Source organism: Phascolarctos cinereus, unplaced genomic scaffold (genome assembly GCF_003287225.1).
Source record: "Phascolarctos cinereus isolate Bilbo 61053 unplaced genomic scaffold, phaCin_HiC Scaffold_9;HRSCAF=440, whole genome shotgun sequence".
NCBI lineage: Eukaryota > Metazoa > Chordata > Mammalia > Diprotodontia > Phascolarctidae > Phascolarctos > Phascolarctos cinereus.
Window position 1 is genome coordinate 26,352,119 of NW_027556402.1, and position 8,342 is coordinate 26,360,460.

Sequence of the window (8,342 nt, forward strand, 5' to 3'; positions counted from 1 at the left end):
AGTCAACGGGTATATAGCCTGTGTGCTCTGGCCTTATCGCTCAGGGCCAGGTAGGCTGTGTTTGGTTATATCTCCCCCTGAAGTTTCCAGGGTGCCTCGATAGTTTGGAAGGTGACTTCTTTCTGCCGTTGTCTTGAGCCCCCTATAACTGTGTTCTCCCTATTTGGGGGGGGGGTGTCAATAACTAGTGTCCCATTTCCATTTAAATGCCTAACATCGATTGGCTTTTACAAAGGGATATTCATTTAAGAGATGAAGCAACATTTCCCACAATACCTCAGGAGTATAATCCCTCCTATATTACCTGGGATGGGAAGGCATTGGATTCAAAAATTAACTCAGTTTCTATGTAGCACTGGTCATGCCAAATTCATGTCCAAACGTGGCGTTGCTGCCAGATGAATCCTGCCACTGGCCTGAGATTCCAAAGGTCACTCCCAAAGATCATTCCCAACTTCTTAGGACCTAGATGCTAGGCTAACTGTAAATACCTGACTTGGATTCTAACTCATATTTCTGTAATTCATAATTCTGACTCAGATCTGAAGCTTTCCTTCCCTGCACCTAAAATATGAAAGAATGAACAAAAAAGATGAAAGATGTAAGCCCATTTCTCAACTAGCCATAGCCCTTTGTTGGGGAAGGCCCTCACAGCCCTTCCCCCTTACAGCATGGTTTTCTCACCAGAAGCTGTGAGTGAAGGAGTCACCTCAACCTCTTAAATACAATGCAAGAAAGAGATGGCTAATGCTGACTCAGGCCTTCAGTTTTCTTCCTAATCACACGGTAGTCAACTAAAATCAGTTTTAGAATGTCCAAGCATGCGCTCCTCTGAGATATCATCACACTTCTCCCTGAAGCAATCTGTAGATGGTCTGTGTAAGCTTCCTGAAAATCTCACACTTCCTGCCTGAACTCACCAGGCAAGCCCATCCCATCCTGTGCTTTCCTCAAGACCCAGGGCTAATGGAAAGCAACTTTGAGGTGTTCAGGGTGGATCCAGCTGTTGGACTTCAGCATGGTTCCCAGTTAAATTTCGAACGGCAAACCAGCACCTAAGGACGGCCTAGTCTAAGCCTATATTGGATACCTGAGCCCAGCTCAAGAAAAAGCAGCTTTTGTATGTTCAGGGTGGGTCTAGCACAGCCCTTTTCACCTGAGCCAAAGAGAAGCTGAAGCTAGCTAGTTCAGCCCCAAACAGTGCCCCAAACAAGCATGGTATGAAAGAGGGTATCCTCCAACCATTTCAGGCAGGTGCCCGGAACCTGTTGATGTCTTGACTTACTAGTGAATTGAATTTAAGTGAGGCAGAACTAGGCAAAAACATCAGCCTCTCTCTCCTCCAGAGACATTGGAATCCAGGGCAAGACATAGGTCAAGATGACTGGTGATGGCCCCAGATGCAGTGGGAGACCTTGGCCTTTTTAAGCTAAGGTCTTTCTTGGGTCTCAGTTTATCTGAGGTACAGCCCATTCAATAATAAAAGGTTAGGTAAGAAGTGAGCCAAAAGATGGCCTAATTTGCCTTCACAAAAGAATCGATTTGGAAGGGGAAGATCCAAAGAGTTTCTGGCCAGAACAGAAACAGTTGCTATTTACACTCACTCTGAGCCGAGAACATAGCCATAGGAGAAAGGAGCTAGGCATATTTCAGTCTGATTAGTCCCTGGAGCCTATGATGAGAACCCAGTACAAGAGTAGCCCCTGAGCCCATTAGCAGAAGAAACTCAAGCAATCTACAGCAAGGAGAGGTCCTGTAGCTCTGTGACAAGAAGGAGCCCCCCATTCGAGACCCAGAAATGGAGCAGCCCCAGAGCAAACTAGTTCCCTATCCTTAGAATCAGGCAGGGCTTGCTCGTAACTTTCAGTTGTCAATCTTTTTTTTTTTTTTGCTTTTTGGTGAGGCAACCCAGGTTAGGTGACTTGCCCAGGGTCACACAGCTAGTGTCAAGTGTCTGAGGCTGGATTTGAACCCAGGTTAACGTTTCCATTGTTAAAGTCAATGGGAAATAGGCTCCTGACTTCAAGGCCCGAGCTCCATCCACTGTGTTACCTAGCTGCCCTCGTTGTCATTCATGACCCAAGCTCAGGCCTCTCAAACAGCAAACCAAGTAAAACTCTGAATACCATGAGGAAATACCTCGCTGAGAGATGCCCAGGTTATGAGCCACAAAGAAGATAGTGACCCTATAATAAGTCCATAAACACTCAGAGAAAAAAAAATGGCCACAAAGACTAGGGACACCTGGAGAATATGAAACAGATACAGAACAGAAAAGAGAGGGAGGAAAAATTGGCAAGGAAAATTGACATCCTAGGACAGACCATGAAAATCCTCACTCAAGAAGTGAATTCATGCCAAATTAAAATGGGCCACCCCCCCCAACAAAATAAGGCAAGAAATATTAAAACAAAAGATTGAAAAAATGAGAAGATGGTAGAATAGAGCGGGAAATTACCTGGCTCTCCCAAATTCTCATCCAGATAACTTAAAATAATGCCTCCAACTGAATTTTAGGGCAGCAGAAATAACAAAAGGCAAAGTAAAGTGATTGTCTAGCCTAAGACAACTTGGGAGGATTTTAGGAAAGATCTGACCTGCTGGGGTGGTAGTCTGTCTGGGAGAGAAGTACAGATACTTCTGAGTTAACAAGCAGCAAGCCATGCTGCTGTTCAAATTTCCCAACAGTTTTTTGTCAAAAAATGAGTTCTCATCCCTATAGTTGGAGCTTTGTGCTTATCAAATACTGGTCAACCAGCTTTGCTTGCTTCTCTATGTTCTATAACTAGTCTGTTCTAATAATGGATTTCTATTTTTTAAAACCAGTATAAAATCATTTGAAAAATACTGCTTTATGGTGTAATTTTGGATCTGGAACTGTCAGGAATTTTTTATTCTCAATTTTTTTTTCATTATTTTCCTTTGAGATTCTTGACATTTTCCCCTTCCACACAAATTTTGTTGTAGTATTATTTTTTTCTGATTCTATAAACTAATCCTTTGGCAATTTGTTTGGTAGGGCACTGAATAAATGAATTAATTTAGGTAGTATTCTCTTTTTTATTTTTTCCTAACTCATATTTAATTTACTTTATTTTTTTATTTATACATTTATTTTATGTATTAATACAGATTAATAGGTTAAAAAGTTAAATTGAATGGAGCATTCCTTTCACCATGCCATTCCCCTACTTAGAAAATACATTCCTTCCTCACTGGATAAGGTTCTAGATGCTGTTTTGACATTCAAGACTCCTGTCTTTTTTTTTTAATTAATTAATTTATTTTTAGTTTTCAACATTCACTTCCACAAGATTTTGAGTTCCAAATTTTCTCCCCATCTTGTCCCTTTCCCCACCCCAAGATGGCGTGCATTCTGAATACCCCTTCTCCTAATCTTATTCTTTTTTTATTACATTGACATCCTACCCACAAGCAATAAGTTATGTACCCAACTTTTTAGCTTTGTATTTCTGTAAATAGTGCTTTATATTTATGTTCATGTATCTTGGTCAGTAGAACCCTGAAAATCTTATATATTCTGTAATTATTTTCAATGGAATTTCCCTTTTTATCTTTTTTTTTTCCAGGCAATTGGAGTTAAGTGACTTGCCTAGAGTCACACAGCTAGTAAGTGTTATGTGTCTAAGGCTGGATTTGAACTCAGGTCCTATGATTCCAGGGCCGGTGCTCTATCCACTGCACTGCCTACCTGCCCCTCTATCTCTTCTAGCTAGATTTTGTTGATATTATATAGAAATAATGATGATTCACATGTATTTATAACAAGCAAAATGGCAGGAAATTATAAAATTTTAGTTGACTCTCTAGGGTTCTCTAAGTATGCTCACATCATCTGCAAAAAATAAAAATTAAAAAAAAGATAATTTTGTTTCTTCTTTACCTATGCTGATTTGCTCAGTTTCTTTTTCTTAATGTATTGCTTGAACCAGAATTTCTAGTACTATGATAAATGGAAGTGGTGACAAGAGACAGCCTTTTTTCATCCCTAATTTTATTGGAAAGAATTCTAGTTTTCCCCGTTAAATATACTGCTAGTTTTTGGCTTTAGATACATACTTATAATTTTGAGGAAAGGTCCATTTACTTGTATATTTTTCTAGCTAATAAATAAATAAACAAATAAATACATGAGTGGATAAATAAACAAGCAAGAAAATAAATAAATAAATAAATATATCATGGTGTCAAAAGCGTCCACATCTATTAATATAATCAGAATTTTTTGCTTTTGTTATTAATATATTTTAAGTTAATAGTTTTCTTAATATTAAATAACCCCAAGATTATTGATAGAAATCTAAACTGCTCATAATGTACATGTTGCTTTAATCTTTTAGCTAATATTTCATTTTAAATTTTAGCATTTATTAGGTATATTGATTTATAATTTTCCTTTTTCTTTTGATTCTCCTTGACTTATATACCAAGACCATATCTGCATTATAGAATATCTTTTGTTATTTTTGCAAACTGTTTGTAACATTAAAATTAATCATTTCTTTTTTTTTTTGGTTTGGCTAGGCAATGGGGGTTAAGTGACTTGCCCAGGGTCACACAGCTAGTAAGTGTTATGTGTCTGATGCGGGATTTGAACTCAGGTCCTCCTGAATCCAGGGCCAGTGCTCTATCCACTGCGCCACCTAGCTGCCCCAAAATTAATCATTTCTTAATTGTTGGTTAGAATTTGTGAATCCATCCACAGATGAATTCTTGGGAATTCATTATTATTCATTCAATTTCTTTGTCTGAGATTGGATTGTTTAAATTCTCTCTTTGTTGTTCTGTTAATTTTGCTGTTTTACATTTTTGAAAATATTGGTTTATTTCATTTAAGTTGGCACAGCTTTATTGACATCTAGTTGGACAAAATATTTTTAATAATATCCTTTATTCCTCCTAAATTGATTATGAATTCTACTCTTTCTTGATATTGGTAATCTGGTTATCCTATTTGATTGTCTTCCCCCCAAAAAAACCTCCCCTAATAATCTATTAATTAAATTTTTTCCAACTTTATTAATCTCATCCTTAATTTTCAGGATCTTTATTTTGGTGATTAATGTGCAGATAAGCACAAGAGTGCTGGGAATGGCAGTACCCTACACCCCCGGACCATAGGTACTACTTTTAGCCAGTCCTCATAACCATCATCCAGGGAAGCAATTTCTATGGAGAAGGGGCCAGCAGTCCCCATGAACTGCCAAGCAATTTGAACTCACAAGGCAAGCCAGTCAGCCTAGCTGTCTCCCATGCCTTTCCTCTCAATATTTTACTATAGTCATTTTGCTAATATTTTGTTCAATAGTTTTGCATTGATAAGGAATATTATCGAACTATCATTTTCTTTCTTTGCTTTATCTCTTCCTGGTTCAGGTATCAAGACCATAGTAATTTCTTTGACAGTTTTTGTTGAATCTCTTCTTTCCCTGTTTTTGCAAATCAATTTATGTAATATTGGAATTCTTTTAATTTTGGCATAATTTACATATGTTTCTGTGATTTTTTTTCCTTTGCAAACTTCTTTATGGTTTATTCGATTTCTTTTTCTGATATTGGTTTATTTAAATTAAATTAAAGCAGAATTTGATTCTGTTCCCTCTTGGGACTCTTTCCAGCTCCAGTGCAATGATGTTGGAGATCACAATTATCTCTCAGGATTCCTATATCACCATTATCACCACTACCATTCAGCCCTGGAACCCAGGTACTTAATTTGTACCTGTCTCCTGCTAGAGTTTCCCTTGCTCTGAGGAGTGTATGGCCGTGAGCAGTGACAAATGGCTTTTGGATTTGTTTAGTTCCCGTTACGACATATCAGAACTGGGACCTGGCTTGAGGTCCCCAATTAGTAGAGCTTCCTTGACTCCCTTCCACTTTGTAATCTGGGATGATTTCAACTGTGTTTTTTCAGGAGCTTGTTTTGACTTTCCTGCAGTGGCTCTCCGCACTTTCCCAGGTGTCTGTATCTGAGCTCAAGCTCTTCCCTGGTGCTACTCCTCTCTCTGCATGAGGATTCTTTATTTATTTGAGTTTATGATGACTTCCTTTGATTTATAAAGCCCATTTGCAATCTGGCCCCAACTTATCTTTCCAGCTGCATTACACATTACTCCCCTTTATTCACAGTATATGTTCCAACCTAACCATAACACACCCAAAAACTGTTGGTTCAGTCTACATTTGAAGGGCGAAAGGAATAAGCATGTCTATAACACCTACCATGGGCAGGCACTGTGCTCACCACTTTACAAATATCTCATTTAATTCTCACAGCAACCCTGTACAATAGGTGCTATTATCATTTCCATTTTACAATTAGGGAAATTGTGGCAAATAGAGATGAAAAGATTTGCCATGGGTCACCCAATTGGTCACTATCTGAGGTTGGATTTGAACTCGACTTCTTGACTCCAGGTCTAGTACTCTATCTGCTGTACCACCTCACTGCCTTAAAGATCTCCAGGGAGGTCCTTGACTTCCTAGGGCAGCCTATATCACTTTTTGGACAATTATAATTGTTAGGAAGATTTTCCTGATGTCAAGCCTAAATTTTCTGCTTGGCAATTTCTATACTTCCCTCCTGCTTCTGTCATTTGGACCAAATAGATCCAATATAACCCCTCTTGCATATCACTGTCCTTCAAACATTAGAGCATCACTATGTCTGAATATTTTCTTCTCCTGGCTGAATATCCCTAGTTCTATCAACCCATGCTTACAGCACATGTACGTAAGTCCCTTCACCACACAGAATTAAACACCATATGTTCTAACCCAAGACTATTATTCCTGAAAACTCTGTTAATTCAGCTTAAGATTACATTAGCTTTTTGTTTCTTGTTTCAAAATTGCATTGCTGACTCATATTAAGGTTCAGTTCAGTGAAGTCCCAAATCTTTTCTAGATGAATCAATGTCTAATCATGCCTTTTTTCATCTTAAACTTATGAAATAGAATTTTTGGAACACAAGCATAAGACTTCACATTTTACCCTTATTGAATTTTTATTTGATATTCACACTCATCTTATTAGATTAAATTTAATGTCTCAGCCTGTCAAGGTGTTTTTGAATCCTGACTCTGTCATTCAGTCTGTTAGTTTTTCCTTCTAGGTCAGTGCCTTGAAGATCTCCTGGCAAGATGACACTGACCAAGCCATCAAATATTAAATTCATCTAATTAACTTTTTTGAGTCATGGACCTCTTTGGCAGTCTGTTAAAGCCTATGGACCCTTTCTCAGAATAAATGCATGCAATTTTATGTTTTTTAACATGTTAATTTTAATATGTTAATTTTATGTTAAATGTTTTAAATGCATGAAATAAAATACATAGGATTAAAAAGGAGACCAATTATATTGAAATAAGATTATGAAATTTTTTTTAAAAGCCAATTCCACAGACCCCAAGTTAAGAACCCCTGACTAACATTATTATCTTCTAGGCTACATCTTTACATCTTCTGTGAAAGAATAGTATGTGATATTTTACCAAACGCCTACTAAAAACTAGGTCAGCTACATTTACAGAATTCCCCTGATCCTACTAACTTAGTAACCCTGTCAAAAAAGGAAACAAGTTTAGTTTGATATGAGCTGTCCTTGATGAATCTATGCTCCTTTTCATAACTATTTCCTTTTCTAGATGTTCATAGGATCGTAGATTTATAGCTGACAGGAATCTTAGGTGTCATCTAGTCCAACAAACTCATTTCATAGATCCAGAGAAGTTAAGTGCTCTGCCCAAGGTTACAGGAGTAATAAGTGGCAGAACCAGGATTTAAACTCAGGACTTTTGAGGTTACAGACTCATAGGCTCAGAGGAGAGCAGAAAGGGACCTTAAAGGTCGTATCGCCCATCCTCCCCACACCCCTGTTTTACAGATGAGGTTAGATCCAGAGGGGAGAAGGGACTTATCCAAGGGCACAAGCCAATTCAAACAGGTCTTCTGATTCCAAACATAGCACTTTTTTATTTTAGAGAGAAAATAGTTTATTTCAATGAATATTATTACCTCTCTTGGGTTTTTTTTTGGGGGGGAGGGGAGAAGGATTTCTTGCTGAATTTGGCTACAAAAAAACAATGAGCTTGTAGTATTAGTATTAATTTAAGGGCAAATCCACATGGACTTCTTTTCCCTACAATTTTAGAGTACTTACAAAAAGACAAATTATTAATAAAATCTTTACAGCTTGGAGACTCCAGATCAGAACCCAAATCTGATCACTAAGGATAGGTCTAAATCCCCTAACCTAATTTTTAGTTCTGTGTAATTCTAGCGAGCCACTAATTTCTACCATTTCTCATTTCTCATTCTG